Source organism: Lepus europaeus, chromosome 17 (genome assembly GCF_033115175.1).
Source record: "Lepus europaeus isolate LE1 chromosome 17, mLepTim1.pri, whole genome shotgun sequence".
NCBI classification, from domain to species: Eukaryota; Metazoa; Chordata; class Mammalia; order Lagomorpha; family Leporidae; genus Lepus; species Lepus europaeus.
In genome coordinates, this window is record NC_084843.1 from 51,363,205 (window position 1) to 51,379,130 (window position 15,926).

The following is a 15,926-nucleotide window of genomic DNA, read 5'->3' on the forward strand; positions in this document are numbered from 1 at the left end:
TGTTCCATTAGCATGGGTCCTAACACAAACAATTTAAACATTTAATTCCCCAATTGTAGTGTGCATAAAAGTCATCTGGCCGACACAGATGTCATGATCCTGCTCTAGCGTTTCTGAAATAGTAGATTTAGGTGCTGAATAATTTGGATTTCTAGGAAGTTCCCAAGCGGTGCCAATGCTGCCGGTCTGGGGACTCCCTTTTGAGACCCTCTACAGGTAGAGTAGTTCATTTTCATCTTAGAAGTCACTGACAGTCTGATCTACAAGGAATCCAGAGAGGCTGGGCGCATGAAAGGTGAAGTCAGGGATGTGTTGAGCACATCTGCAGAAGGTGAGGACTGGAGGGGAGGGCAGGCATCAAAGTACCCAGCAGCCCATTTCACAGATGTGTCTGCTGCTCTGCTCTTTTTTCTCCCCTTTCCTCCTGGTTCCTTTCTTTTTAACAACCCTTGTGGGCTTCTTCCTTCTACTGAGTCATCTCCAGGTGGGCCTAATGAAGGGAAGTGGAAGGAGTGTCTCAGGTCGTGGGTACTGCAAGCTCAAGGGCCTGAAAGTTGCATCGGAGCAGGTAACAGCAATTCATCTTAGCTGGAGTCCAGAGTGCAGAGGTGGCAGCTTGAAAAGATGCTGTAGGGTGACACAGGCAGAAGTTGGGTCATGAACTGGACTTGATCCTACATACAGTACTTCGAGGAATTACTGAGGGACATTTTTCAGGGAGTCCCATTACTTGATTTGTAATTTAATTTTTTCTATTTATTTATTTATTTATTTGGAAGGCACAGAGAGACAAAGATCTCCCGTTGCTGGTTCATTCTCCAAATGTCTGCAATAGCCACAGCTGGGCCAGGACAAAGCCAAGAACCAAGAAGCTAATGTGTGTCTTCCATGTGGTTGGTAGGGAAACAAGGACTTGAGCCATCATCTGCTGCTTCCTATAGTGCACGTTAGCAATAAGCTTGAATCAGGAGCGAAACTGGGGCTGAAATCTAGGCACTCTGATATGGGATGCAGGTGTCCCAAGTGGTGTCATAAATGAGCTAAATGTCTGCCCCTGATTGGTAATTTAGTATTCTCTCTCTAACAGAGAAAATTACTGGAGGGGCCTGCACCTGGAGAGAGGGTGCCCCGAGAAGGGCTCTTGTAGGTTCTAGGCACAGATGATGGTGGCCTACACTAGTGAGGCAGCAAGAAGGATAGCGTTTCTTGAATCACTCATTAAAATTGAGTTCTACCCATCATTTATTCCAGTAGTTTATTTTAGAGACTTCCAAGCTTTTGTGGACAAAGGAATCTGAGGACCCTAGGCTCAGAGTTTCTGCTTCTTTGAATCAAAGTGAGGCCTGAGAATTTCCATTTCAACAAATTTGCCAAGGATGCAGATGTGGCTGGTACTGGACTCAAACTTTGAGACCCCTTGGTTTATTCTGACCTTTCTATGAACAGTTATAGCCTTAGGCCTTTCTAGCTAACAGTGTTCTCAGCTTCAAATGAAACATTGACATTGCTCCCTGCGATTCTGCTCTTCTGAATCCGCATGAGCTCACCAAGATTTCTCAGGCTCAACTAATTTGTCTTCTTGAAACAACAGCCTTGCTCCAGCTTCCTCAACAACTGCTGCCTCCCAGGTGTCACTTGGCTTCTACAGCAACTGGAACCTGCTCAGCCCCAAGAGATGCTAATTAATTCTCTCAGGGGTCAACTCCCTGAGTGAATGACTTGAGTAACAGCATAATTGTGATGTTTTATTTATTTAAGTATTCCAAACCTTCTACCCTGCCTGCTTATGTTAAGCAAGGACAGCTCAAAAAGCAATCATGAATTAAAGAAATGTTTCTTTATAGTGGGAGTCGTTCCTCTGTTCTCTGACTCTTCCCATGTTCCTTTAACTCTCACAGATGGCCAAGCTTGCTTGATCTTCATCTTGGCAAGGGTGCGCCTTCAACCTACTTTGATGATGGTAACAGAAAATAAAAATTAACTACAAAACTGCAAACCTAGTCTGTCATTAGCAGGTTTTCCTCCCTTTGGAAGGATTAGCAGACTATGGCACTTTTCAGAGGGATATTTTCCCTCCCTCTTGCCTCTTTTCCTCCCCTTTTGCCTTTTATTCTTCCTTCCTTCCTGACTTCCTGCTTGCCTTTTTTTTTTCCCCCCCTCTGTCTTGATTCCTGCCTATCCCCCACTCCCTCTTCTTTTTTTTCGCTCCAGACGAAATCTTTTCAGTCTGGGCTTTTGGAAGCTTGGAATTTCTCACCACAAAATCGGTTTGGTTCCCGCATTCACTGCAATGAATGTCCATGCCCCCTTCTTGCCCTCCAGAGACATGAAGCCTATTGCCCATACCTTCTGCTCCTTGTAAGATTGAGCAACTTGGCCACACAGTGACTTTAGGGCCTGGAAATGGATTCCTCAAAGTACTCCTCAGGCATTGATTAAAACATGAAGGTGAGGGGAGGGAAGAGAGCAGCAGAGAAAAATAAAATGTTAGTGCTCCTTTGTGCTCCACTGAAGTCAAAGCTGGCCCTCATGGTACCGTAAAGGGAGAAGGCAAGGGTTCTAGGTGATTGACGGGGAAATTCAGGGGAAGAAGTGTTCCGAATTGAGCAAGTAAAACCTCCCACCACCCATTTTGATGAAATCAAGTAATTAGGAAGGAAGTGAATGAGAAATTGAAGAATGAAGGTTATTTTATATAAGGGAGAAAGCTGTGGTCACAAGTACTTCTACTTGCAGGTATCACATGCTATGCAATATAGTGGTGCATTCTCTCAGGCTAAGTTTATAAAACAAATTATTTGAAGTGAGCCTAGCCTTTCTGTTGATTTCACTTTTGAAATTATTTTAGGGACAGATAGTTGGCCCCGTGGTTAAGATGCTGATGAAGTCATCTGTGTCCCATATCAGAGTGCCTGGGTTTGATGTCTGCCTCTCCACCTGACTCCATCTTTCTGCTAATGTAGAAAGAAGGCAGCAGTGCTATCACAAATAACTGAGCTCCTGCCACCTGCCTCTGCCTCTCTGTAACTCAGCCTTTCAAATAAATAAGTACATCTTTTAAAAAAAAAGTATATGAAAGTTTTTTATTTTTTTCCTACCATGGTTTTGCTCAGGTTAGTATTGCTTTTTTCCATTGTGTCTGAGTTAGAGATTTGGTTGTGTAAAATATTCAGTTGTCCTAGTTTATAATATTACACTTCACCAATAGGTGTCACTGTCTGACACATGATATATTCAGACATAAAATTCTTATGTATGGGTTTTGAGGTTCTGTGATCTATGAATTGCACACTTTATCAATGTGGAAGGATAGAAACTCTGAGCATTACGTTTCCCAAGAACAAGGTCTCTTAAGGGTGGTGGGAGCTGGGGAGGGCCACAGACCATCTACAGAGTTGTATTTAGCTATTTCACGAAGAAGTTAAGAGAGCAGCATGGATCTTGAGCTCATTGGAACTCAGACAACTATAACCAGATTGAGAACATAAATGCTTTTAATGATTGCTTCTTTAGGCTTAATTGCCCCCTCTGCCTTTGAATCAGCCTAGCCCTTCAAATAATACTGGAGGGTTAGTTTATTTAAATTGTGTTCCAAATGGTGACCAAACTCTATTACTTTATAAAGGCATCTAAGTACACAAGACTTGAAGCTTTCATGTTTGTCAGTATCAGTAGTGGAGTCTGTGATGTGTCTGTTGATGAACAGAGTTGATCTTGAACACTGGGCAAAGCAGGCAGTACTTTGGAATTAGAAAAAGAGGGAGGAAACATTGTTCAAATTCTCCTCCTGAAGATTTGAAGGCTGAAGTAGGCTTTCAAGTTTATTTTTCATCACTCAAGAAATGAATTATTATGGAAGTTTTGTATACACCAGAATTAGAGAGAACAGTATAATAAACCTCCATGTGCTTACCACACAGTTTCAACTATTATGAGTAAATGGCCAGTCCTGTTTCATCTGTATCTTCTTCTCCAAGCCTTTCTACTACCCTCCTGGATTATTTTGAAATAAACAGGAGACATTGAATCAGTTCACTTCTTTATATTTCAGTGTGCATCTCAGATATATGTTTTAAACGTTAAAATTTAAACCCTCCCAAAACTAGCATCATTTTAAATATCAGTGTGCTGCTCGTGTTCAGTTTTCCTTTATTGTTCCATAAATATCTTTCGAAAAATTATTTTATTTGAAAGAAGAATGAAATAAAACCCACAGTTTACATTTGGCTGATGGGCTTCATACAACTCTTAATCTGTAACAGTTTTTCCTCCCTCGATTTTAGAATGCCATTAGCTTGTTGAATAAACTGAATCTTATGTTCCATAGCCTATTCTACATGCTGGAGTTGATCTTATTACATCCCTGTGGTGTCATTTGACATGTTAATCTCTTCTCTGTGTATCTTCTGAACACTACAAATTATATCCGATGGTTGATCACATTCACATAGGCCCTTTCTAGTGCACTTGGGCCTCATTCCTTTGTAATCATAACCTCTACTCTACCACCAATGGCTCTACTCCCAACCTGTGTGTTCTGATGGTCCTCTTCCCCACTTAATGCTGTATAATTGTTCAAACCTGGTAAATGCCACTCTTAGGATCATTGGTTACTATCCTCACCCTGTCTTTTATGACGTTGTCTAAATATGATCAGAGTCAGCAAACTTGGAAGGCTTCCATAGCCTTGGCAACTCATGACGACAGCCTAGGGTGGTTACTGGCGCCATAAACTAGAGTGTCAATTTGTTGGGTCAACAACAGGAGCCACTGTGCACTTGCTCCTCATGTGGGATCTCTGTCCTTAATGTGCTGTACATTTTGATTTAATGCTATAACTAGTACTCAAACAGTATGTTTCACTTTGTGTTTCTATGTGGGTGCAAACTGTTGAAATCTTTATACTAAATTGATCTTCTGTATATAAAGAGAATTGAAAATGAATCTTGATGCAAATGGAAGGGGAGAGGGAGCGGGAGAGGGGAGGGTTGCGGGTGGGAGGGAAGTTATGGGAGGGGGAAGCCATTGTAATCCATAAGCTGTACACTGGAAATTTATATTCATTAAATAAAAGTTAAAAAAAAAAGGTTTTTGGCAAGAAAACTTCGTGGGTGGTGCTGTATACTCAATATGTTATCACACATCACAGTGTGTTTGACACATATTCTCTCTCTGTTTAGTACATTTTATTTTTTGACCTCATTTTATTTTTTAGAACCTTAAAAGTGACCAAGAGATCCAAGTGTTTTGGGTCCGATCCATTCATCATTTCCCAAATAGTTTCAGCAGTCATTGATGATCATTTCATTAGGGTTTACAAAGAGAGACATTCTAACTGAATCCTTCTTTCTGCAGTTACTAGATGGAATTTTCTTTCTCTCTTTCTTTTTCTTTCTTTCAAGATTTATTTTATTTATTTTAAAGGCACAGTTACAGAAAGAGAGAGAAAGAGAGAGGGGGAGAGAGAGAGAGAGAGAGAGAGAGAGAGAGAGAGAGAAATCTTATATCCATTGATTCACTCCCCAAATGGCCAAAACAGCCAGGGATGGGCCAGGCCAAAGCCAGGGGCCAGGAGCTTCTTACAGGTCTCCCACGTGAGTACAGGAGCCCAAGCACATGCTTTCCCAGGTGCATTAGCAGGGAGCTGGATTGGAAATGGAGCAACCAGGAACCAGTGCCCATAGGCGATGCTGGTGCTTCAGGTGGCAGCTTAACCCGCTATGTCACAGAGTTGGCCCTGAAATTTTCTATATAAAAATCTTCCTCTTCAACTATTTGGCTGCTATGGGTTAGAGTTCATGTAGGAGAGACAAGATAAATGCTTAGCTTTTATATCTTGTTTATTTACCAGATTTTAGAATTAGCGTTGATGCCCTACAACTTCAAATGTGATCAATGAGGTGATTTCTATGAAAATATCATTATGACCTCACAGATTTTTAAAAGCATCATATTTGGTATATTTTATTTTATTCATTTCTTTTAAAATTTTATTTAAATTATGCAAGTTTCATGTGTTTCACTTATACAGGTTTGGAAACACAGTGATACTTTCCACCCTACCCTCTCTTCTGCCCACATTCCAACCCTTCTTCCTCCTCCCTCTCCCATTCCTACTCTTAATTTTTGCAAAGATATACTTTCAGTTTACTTAATGATTATAAAGTTAACCCTACACTAAATAAAAGGATTCAGCAAATAATATGAAGAAAAAAAATACTGTTCCTCAACAGAAGAGACAAGGTTTGTAAACAATCATCAAATCTCAAAATGTCCATTTGACTCCAATACATTACATGTTAGGTACTCACCTCGGATCAGGGAAAACATATGGTATCTGTCTTTTTGGGACTGGCTTTTTTCACAAAATATAATCGTACTGTAGCTAATATAATTTGATGTACAAACTCATCTTTGTGGGCATCACTTTAATTTGGCTCCTATTATCTCTTGACATGTCCCCATGAATGTGGATAGTTCTTTGGCTTTCTGGTATGACAGGATGTCCCAGGATCATATTGTGACTTTATTGTGCTATATCCAGAATCGGTCATCTCCCTGGATACCAGTTATTTTTTGTGTTGTTTGTTTTGTCAAAATGATATTTAAAAACTGCAAATTGGACCCTATGGGTGCTTCTTGTCATTGTGTCGGTCATTGCTTCTAGATATTTTGTGTGACTAGAGATAGATTATTTCTCTCAGTATATTTTATTTATATATAAATCTATTTACATATACCAATATATATTTAAAAATATATACTTTACATTTTAATTTATGTTTTAAGTAAACTACTCATATGTCATGAGTGTATTAGACTTTTGATTCAGAAGCAGGTCTACAGATTTCATTGGCCAATATTTCTTTTAACCATGCTTCAGAATCTTATAATATCTAGCTTTGTGAAAGTTAAGTTAATTAAATTTAATTTGAATTTAGTAAGGAATATTTTGTGACTTAAAAATTCCTTTTTATGTATATTATTATCATTGTGTTTGTGTATATTTATATGTGTATATGTTAACATAGTATTGTAAACTATCTGTGCATACATTATGTCTATGGTTTCCAGAGCAGAAATGTGGATACTGGAGGGAGAAGCATATTGCAATGTATGGAACCTACAGTTGATCTCTGGAAAATTCTTCCAATTATCAGCCATGTTTAATTGTTAGTGGAGGAGTCAGTTCTCATCAAATCTAGTCAGAATGGAAATGCTGTATGTTGGGAATATATTTAATCAGGCAATGTATACAAATCAAACAGCAGCATATATTTAAAAAATTACAATTATGCAGATTTGTTTTTTAATAAAAAATCCTATGTTTGTAGGGCATACTCTTACAACAGGACTGCAAACTAATATATATTTTTGTGAGGTTGCATATTTTATGCATTTCATCTATCAATAATGAAAGCAAATTTTGATTTGTCATTCTAGAAAAGAGTACATTATTCTTTTCTCTTTAATACAAATTGCTATTATAAAATTATTCTTAGATGAAGAGATGATGAGAAATATTGTAGTCAAAACTGGAGAGAAGGTATGTATTATAAAGGTATGAGACAGTTTATAAGAATGCTTTTTTTTTTCTGTGATAGTGTTTGTCAGCTATTTAAAATTCTTTGTTTGTTGTGATTTTTCTTTGTCTATGCAAATATGCACTTCCACACACAAGTTTGTGTTTTTACTTTAATACTATTATTTTTAAAAAGTGGGTCCCCAAATTGTAGAGACCTCAGATCAGACCCCACAAAATCTGGAGCTGCCAGTTACTGGTTCGTCACTCAACCCTTCCTATTTTCAGTTCTTCTCTGCCCTATTCCATACCCAAAGACATCTACAGATTGTCCCATTGGGTTTATTTGCTCTTTGGTCTCCAGAGGAGAGAGATGTTGGGTTATTGATTCCTTTTGCATCCTTCTCATTTCTCACCCTAGTTATTGCAGTGAATGTACCTCTCCAAGACCTCAGGACTAGGTGGAAGACTCCTGCTCTGTAGATCAGGATTTCAGTAACACCATCTTCTCCCTTTTCTTTTTAGATATAAAGACACTCCCTGGGATGCCTCATCATCTCTGCTGATTTCCTTAATCCTGTTCTAGACGTAAGTGTATAGTTCCATTGTTAAAACCTTTCAGTTACAGTTTTTTGAGTGTATTGTTTTCTGCTAGCACTTACAGGGTATTGAGGTTAACCGTGAGTAGAGACGGCAGGGGTGACAAATTAGCCAAAGCTTATTGGCTCCTTTTTTTTTTTTTTTTTTTTTTTGACAGGCAGAGTGGACAGTGAGAGAGAGACAGAGAGAAAGGTCTTCCTTTTGCCGTTGGTTCACCCTCCAATGGCCGCCGCGGCTGGCGTGCTGCGGCCGGCGCACCACGCTGATTCAATGGCAGGAGCCAAGTGCTTCTCCTGGTCTCCCATGGGGTGCAGGGCCCAAGTACTTGGGCCATCCTCCACTGCACTCCCTGGCCACAGCAGAGAGCTGGCCTGGAAGAGGGGCAACCGGGACAGAATCCGGCGCCCCGACCGGGACTAGAACCCGGTGTGCCGGCGACGCTAGGCGGAGGATTAGCCTATTGAGCCGCAGTGCCAGCCTATTGGCTCCTTTTGATACATGTGATACCTCAGCTTGCACATTCCCTTCATGTCTAAAAGCTGTGCTCTACCTTGATCCTGCTTACAGAATTAGGCACTTGGGCAAGAAAGAGGTTTTATATATTTAGTTTTTTGACTTTCTAGGGTTACTACATATCCCTTTGCCCTTCTGAGGGTGTGCCTTCTCCACAGAATGTCAGCACTGAACAGCATATGTATCTTTGATACTCCATACCTGTGTTCTGTTAAGTATTTCAAATTATTTGTGTTTTTTCTTCTTGTTACTCACATAGGTACATCTCTCTTTTCCTTCCTCTTCCAGCATCTTTAGTATAATATCTGCAACTAGTTTAGACATTTGCTTTATATCAGAAGAGCTTATGATTTCAAGTAACTTATGTTTTCTGTCTTGTAGAAATCCCTGAGGCAGAATCCTAAGGGTCTGAATGAAATAGTTAAAAGGAAAAATATAGAGTAGAAAAATTAAAATTTTGTTATTATGCCCCCATGACCATTCACAATTTTTGGAGAGTGAGTGTTCCTGTGATACAAACTGTTTTCCAGAGCCTACATGTGGCAGATGATTGCCTGCTGATTTTCAGATCCATACTCTGCCTTTCTTGACCTTTCTCCTCTCTTAAAAGAAACTATGTCTCTCAGGCCACTAGTCCTACAGCATCTGTGTAGGTTTGGCCAGTGGGATTCACTGGCATAAAGAGTGTATAAAGACAGAAAGAAGATGGAATATTCCTTCTCTTCTCTGCTTTGTGTGGCATATTTGCCAGCATCTTTGTGTCTCTTCTCTGGGTCCAGATCCAGCTGGAAGCACCTGTTTTTGTGGATCCACTGGAAATGCCTACTGTTTCATGATTCAAGTTTCTTCTCCTTATATTCCTTCAGCCCTAGAGTGACAGCAGCTTGCCATCATTGTCAATCTCTGAGAAGCCTCACCATCCCCTGTTTGGTGCTTTCGTCCTTTCATCAAATAAATTTAATCTTTAGACTAAATTCTGTTTGAAATACCTAGAGTTCTTTCCTTCTGTGTTCTGACTATAGTTTAAATAATGTATCATGCTTCTGCCCAGTGGGAGAATTTGTCTTCAGCTGAGACTCCATCTTTCTCAGATTGTATGTAAAAATTAGCACCCCCATCAATGAAATCCAGGATTTATTAAAAGTACAAAGAACATAAAATCTGTTCTGCTGTCTACTTTGAGCAGGTCTAACCCTCACATGATAATGTGGATAAGCAGATCAAACTAAGTAACAACTGACTGCTTTATTGCAACCCCAGGTCAACTCTTCCAAGGTTCCTAGGGAAGGCTGTTTCCTTGTTCCAGTCCATGGTTAGTTTCAAGCAGTGATCTTGCCAAGAGGAAAAATGTAGTTATATAACTGTCATTCATTATCCACTCAAACTTAACTGGAGATGATAGGAGAAGCAATAAGTCAATGGTGCCCAGAAGATGCTCCCAAATACATGTTTTTGTACACTCTCAAGTTTGGAATTGTTTTGCTTGCTAAGTTTATTTTATATAGCTGACTTCTCATACAATTCTTTCTAGACCTGTTCTATTAAATTTGATTTTTACTTAATTTTAATTTAATTTTATTAGAACATCTTTAGCAAGGGGAAAGATGTGCCCAGAACAAAAAAAGAATAGGCTATGAATAGGCATTTGATCTTAGTGAATCAGATTCATTCTCTCTCTCTCTCTCTCCCTCTCTCTGTCTCTCTCTCTCTCACACACACACACACTTAATTACTATATAATTTCTTGTCAAATTGCTTCCCACATAAGCAATCTTAGCTTTGCCATTATACATATTTAGGATGGCAACTATAACTGGCCATTTTACCTTTCTACCTCAAACTATACAGAGTAAGTTTCCTTTCTTACCTACCACTCTCACCAGAGCATTGGAATGAAGTTAAATGCAGACAATGATGAAACTTGTTAAGAAGACAGTTGTAGATCAGTTTAGATCAGTTTGGTCAAACTCCAGTTATAACTGTGGACAAAATTTCATTTTGTGTGGACATTATCCAGTTTCTTCCTTATTATTTTGGTTCTATTTCCATAAGATATTAGTGACTCAAAAATATTCCTCCAAATTCACTGACTCCACATATTTTATTTTTAACTATACTTTTTTTTCCAAAGCAATAGCTTCCTCATCTGATTTATACTGCTTTATCAATAAATTATATTTTAAGATGAGACAGTACTAGGGCAATCCGAAAGGAACTCAACAACAAGACTCTGTGGTTTTAATTCCAATGTGCCACCAGGAATGTGTCTCAGGTCCCATCTGCCTTCAGTTCTGTATCTTAGTTCAATACACCTGACTGAGTGGAAGACAGCCTGTATTCAAAAGTGTAGGAAAGAGGAACTCAATGCAACCACTCTGCCCTTTCCTATTAATTTCTATCTAACAATTAAGAGTTTTTTTTTTTTAAAGATTTGTTTATTTATTTGAAAGACAGAGTTACAGAGAGGCAGAGGCAGATGGAGAGAGAGGTCTTCCATCTGCTGGTTCACTTTCCAAATGGCTGCAATGACCAGAACTGGGCCTATCCAAAGCCAGGAGCCAGGAGCCAGGAACCTTCTCCAGGTCTTCCACATGGGTGCAAGGACCCAAAGACTTGGGCCATTCTGCACTACTTTCTCAGTCCACAGCAGGGAACTGAATCAGAAGTGGAGCAGCCAAGACTTGAACTGGTACCCATATTTAATGCCAGAACTGCAGGCAATGGCTTTACCTACTATACCATAGCACTTGCCCCGAGAGTTTATTTTGATCTTTGAATTTTACCTATTCTTTACACTCCAGATCATGAGGATTTACTTTTTGTCTCATTACTTTAAGAAGCAATAGTAACAATACCAACACAGATCATTTAAACAAAAGGAATATTATTACTTTTAATAAAAATTAGTAATACAATGAACTACTATACACTTCAGAGAACCTGTAATCTCAGTTTGTGGAGAACTTGGCTAGCTGTTATACTTTTGCTGAACTGCACTCTCTTACTGACCTTATTGCATAGAAATTATTGGTCTTGATATGTCCTCCAGAATGCTGCCAAGAAAAGTAATCCAGAAGTGGCTGCCTCTGGTGGGGCTGACCTGAAGATTTACTATCTCTGATCCTTGTGACCATGGTTTATTTGGACCTCTTTTGTGATCCTATAGAACTAGAAAGCTGCTTATCAAAATTGCTACTAGTCATTTATTCACTGGTTAGTCCATATTTGTTAAATAATTTCACAACTGGGCCTGGCATTTTGATGCAGTGGGTTAAGTCTCTGCCTGCAATGTGGGCATCCCATATGGGTGACTATTCGAGTCCTGACTGCTCTACCTTTGATCCATTTCCCTGCAAATGCACCCAGGAAAGCAGGAGAGGATGACCCAAATACTTGGGTCCTTGCACCCACGTGGGAGACCCGGATGTAGCTTCTGGCACCCGACTTCAGCTTGGCCCAGCCTCAGCCAATATGACTATTTTGGGAATGAACCAATGGGTGGAAGATTCTCTCTCTCTCTCTCTCTCTCTCTGTGTGTGTATGTGTGTGTGTCTAATTGCCTTTTGATAATGTATACTATAAAGATAAACAAAATAATGCTGTTAGAACTAGAGATAGTGGCTACCTTTGTGGCTGGGATAGAAACTGGGAAGGTGGGAGATTGCGTTTCTGAAGTGTTGCTTGTTTAGTTTCTTGGTTGCTTAGATATACTCAGTTTCAAAATTCCCTGAGTTTTATACCTATGACATGTCTGCTTCTCTGTGTGTATATTATACTTCAGTGAAAAAATAAAACAGTAAAACAAATGAAAATTGAACATCACCAGTTGTCAGCTACTATTCCAGCTGCTAGAAATAATATAGTGAACAAAACTGAACGAAGCTACTTTTACTGGGGAGTAAAGGAGACAGGTATGTATGATGAAGAAAAGCTAAAGTTATTTCAAAACTACAGTTGGTCAGTGATCACTGCATTTATTTAGTAGCTAATTTGTAGCCACCATTGTCATCTTTCAATTTATGAAGTCTGATATTATAGTTGAACATTTGACAATATGTTATCTCTCATTCTGTCTCTAAGATCTTCTTTTAAATGTTTTATATATATATATATGTGTATATATATATATATAAATATAAATCTTTGATGCTTTCTTTTTCTTGACTGTCGATTTCCAAGTGGTTTTAGGCTCATTTTTCATCAATACATCAATGGACATATGCCAATTACCACAAAGCGTTCATTTCTCATAAAGGAATAGAAACACAGCAAGCTAAAAAGCTTGCCACAGCAGCCAGTGGTACATGGGACCTATTACAGCCATCTAAGTAACCTCAGTAGTGATCTGTTTACAAAGGAAAGATTATTTGTTTTCAAGATCTATTGCCCTCTTAGTAACTTCACTGACAAATGCAGTGTTATTCAATATTATTGTCACATGTTTTCAACATTGTGCTTTAATTGCCTTCCAAGCAAAAAGGATACTTTAATTATTATGCCTAATTGTGCAGAGAGAACAATTGCAAAAACAGGGATAGACATTGATGTTCCAATGTGCTTTCGTAGGATAAATGATGTCCAAGAATCAAAAGAAAAACGCTGAGAAAACAGATGAAAAACTCTTGGGGGAACATGCAGAGACTTTATTGCATACATGGTCCACGAGAATGGCAAAGAAAGATGTTGATTAGAGGGGAGAACACTGTGGACTTTACTTTTATCACTTTTTTTTTTTTATTATTTTTTTTTTTTATTTTTTTTTTATTTTTTTATTTTTGACAGGCAGAGTGGACAGTGAGAGAGAGAGAGACAGAGAGAAAGGTCTTCCTTTTTGCCGTTGGTTCACCCTCCAATGGCCGCCGCGGTAGCGCGCTGCGGCCGGCGCACCGCGCTGTTCCGATGGCAGGAGCCAGGTGCTTCTCCTGGTCTCCCATGGGGTGCAGAGCCCAAACACTTGAGCTATCCTCCACTGCACTCCCTGGCCACAGCAGAGAGCTGGCCTGGAAGAGGGGCAACCGGGACAGGATCGGTGCCCCGACCGGGACTAGAACCCGGTGTGCCGGCGCCGCAAGGCGGAGGATTAGCCTGTTGAGCCACGGCGCCGGCCTACTTTTATCACTTTTGATTGTGTCAAAATATCTCCAGGGACTGAGGGAACACATGAAGCCGCCAGTTTTGGTTATAAATGAAGTTAATGGCATTACTTAATTAGCATTGTATGCACACTGTATTACTGAATACAGTGTTCCTCTAGTGGAATTTGTGGGGACATCTTTTCCATTATTATCACTATTCTTTCTTTCTAGTAGTCTTCCCTTCTTCATACATCATGCGATAGTATGTGTGTGGCCCCTTTTGGTCATTTTTTACAGCATGGCTCTACCTACAGGTTACAGTTGGTTGGAGGAAAATCAGAGACTCATTCCCATATTATGGCCACAATTCTACAGTTGATTGGTAAAGAGGTACACATCTGACCCAAACTGGGCCTATTCCTTCTGTAGGAATTTTGAATTAGGTCTTAGGGAGAGCAATTGATCTCTCTCTGTGTGATTGTTGTTCATTGACATTTCTTCTGCCATTTGCCATACTCTGTAATAGAAAGGAGTGGTGTAGGTGTACAGTTAAGAGCAGAATTGAGAGATGGACATTATTGAGGTCTTTCCTGTATTTGGTTCCTGTCCATTCATAGGGCCAGCAAACATTCCTGTTCTAAATTGCAATTCTGAAATGGCAAAGTGTGTTTCTGTACTTGGAAAAAACTGAAAACTCTTATATCTCCCTATCTTTCTTCAGCTCTCCGACTCCTTGGAGAGATCCTTAGGCTAGGGCTGAATGAACAACTATATTGGGAAGATATGTGTGTGAATAATCATTAGAAAATGATATGTGGCCGGTGCCATGGCTCACTTGGTTAATCCTCTGCCTGCGGCGCCGGCAACCCGGGCTCTAGTCCCAGTCAGGGCGTCGGGTACTAGTCCCGGTTGCTCCTCTTCCAGTCCAGCTCTCCGCTGTGGCCTGGGAGGGCAATGGAGCATGGCCCAAGTGCTTGGATCCCTGCACCCGCATGGGAGACTAGGAGGAAGCACCTGGCTCCTGGCTTCGGATCAGTGCAGCACTGGCTGTGGCGGCCATTAGGGGAGTGAACCAATGGAAAGCAGACATTTCTCTCTGTCTCTCTCTTACTGTCTATAACTCTCTGTCTCTCTCTCTCACTGTCTAACTCTGCCTGTCAAAAAAAAAAAAAAGAAAGAAAAGAAAATGATATGTAATATATGACAAATCCACAGCAGACATATTGAATGGGGAAAATTTGGAAGCATTTTCACTAAGATTCAGAACCATACAAGGATGCCCACTTTTACAATTGCTATTCAGTATACTTCCAGAAGTTTTACAAGACATACTACATGGCAGTTATAATCAAAACAGCTGGATACTGGCACAAAAATAGACATGTAGATAAATGGAACAGGATAGAAACCCTTGAAATTAAAGCATGCATCTATAGCCAACTAATCTTTTACAAAGGAGCTAAAATCAATCTCTGAAGGAATAACAGCCTCTTCCACAAATGGAACTGGGAAAACTGGATCTATGCAATGCAGAGTATGAAACAAAACCCCTACCTTACACCTTGTAAGGTATGTAACAAAATCCATACCTTATACCTTGTAAGGTATGTAACAAAACCCCTACCTTACACCTTGTAAGGTATGTAACAAAACCCCTACCTTACACCTTGTAAGGTACGTAACAAAACCCCTACCTTACACCTTGTATGCTTAGTGAAACAAGCCATTCCTAAAAAACAAATATCATATGTTTTTTCTGATATGTTGTAGTTAATATAGAATACAAAAATGTATAAGAATGAAACAGACATCTTTTTTTAAAATTTTTTTTAACTTTTATTTAATGAATATAAATTTCCAGTGTACAGCTTATGGATTACAATGGCTTCCCCCTCCCATAACTTCCCTCCCACCCACAACCCTCCCCTCTCCCGCTCCCTCTCCCCTTCCATTTGCATCAAGATTCATTTTCAATTCTCTTTATATACAGAAAATCAATTTAGTATAAAGATTTCAACAGTTTGCACCCACATAGAAACACAAAGTGAAACATACTGTTTGAGTACTAGTTATAGCATTAAATCAAAATGTGCAGCACATTAAGGACAGAGATCCCACATGAGGAGAAAGTGCACAGTGGCTCTTGTTGTTGACCCAACAAATTGACACTCTAGTTTATGGTGCCAGTAACCACCCTAGGCTGTCGTCATGAGTTG

General features: G+C 39.7%; 1 long non-coding RNA gene across 1 annotated transcript in view; it reads left to right on the forward strand.

The window, feature by feature from the left end:
* Window positions 1–8,065: 8,065 nt before the first annotated feature.
* The window catches only part of LOC133776018 (uncharacterized), a 548,830-nt gene continuing 540,969 nt past the window's right edge, over window positions 8,066–15,926 (forward strand). The window contains exon 1 of the long non-coding RNA XR_009868332.1: window positions 8,066–8,110. This is a non-coding gene — a long non-coding RNA (uncharacterized LOC133776018). The remainder of the gene's footprint in view (window positions 8,111–15,926) is intronic.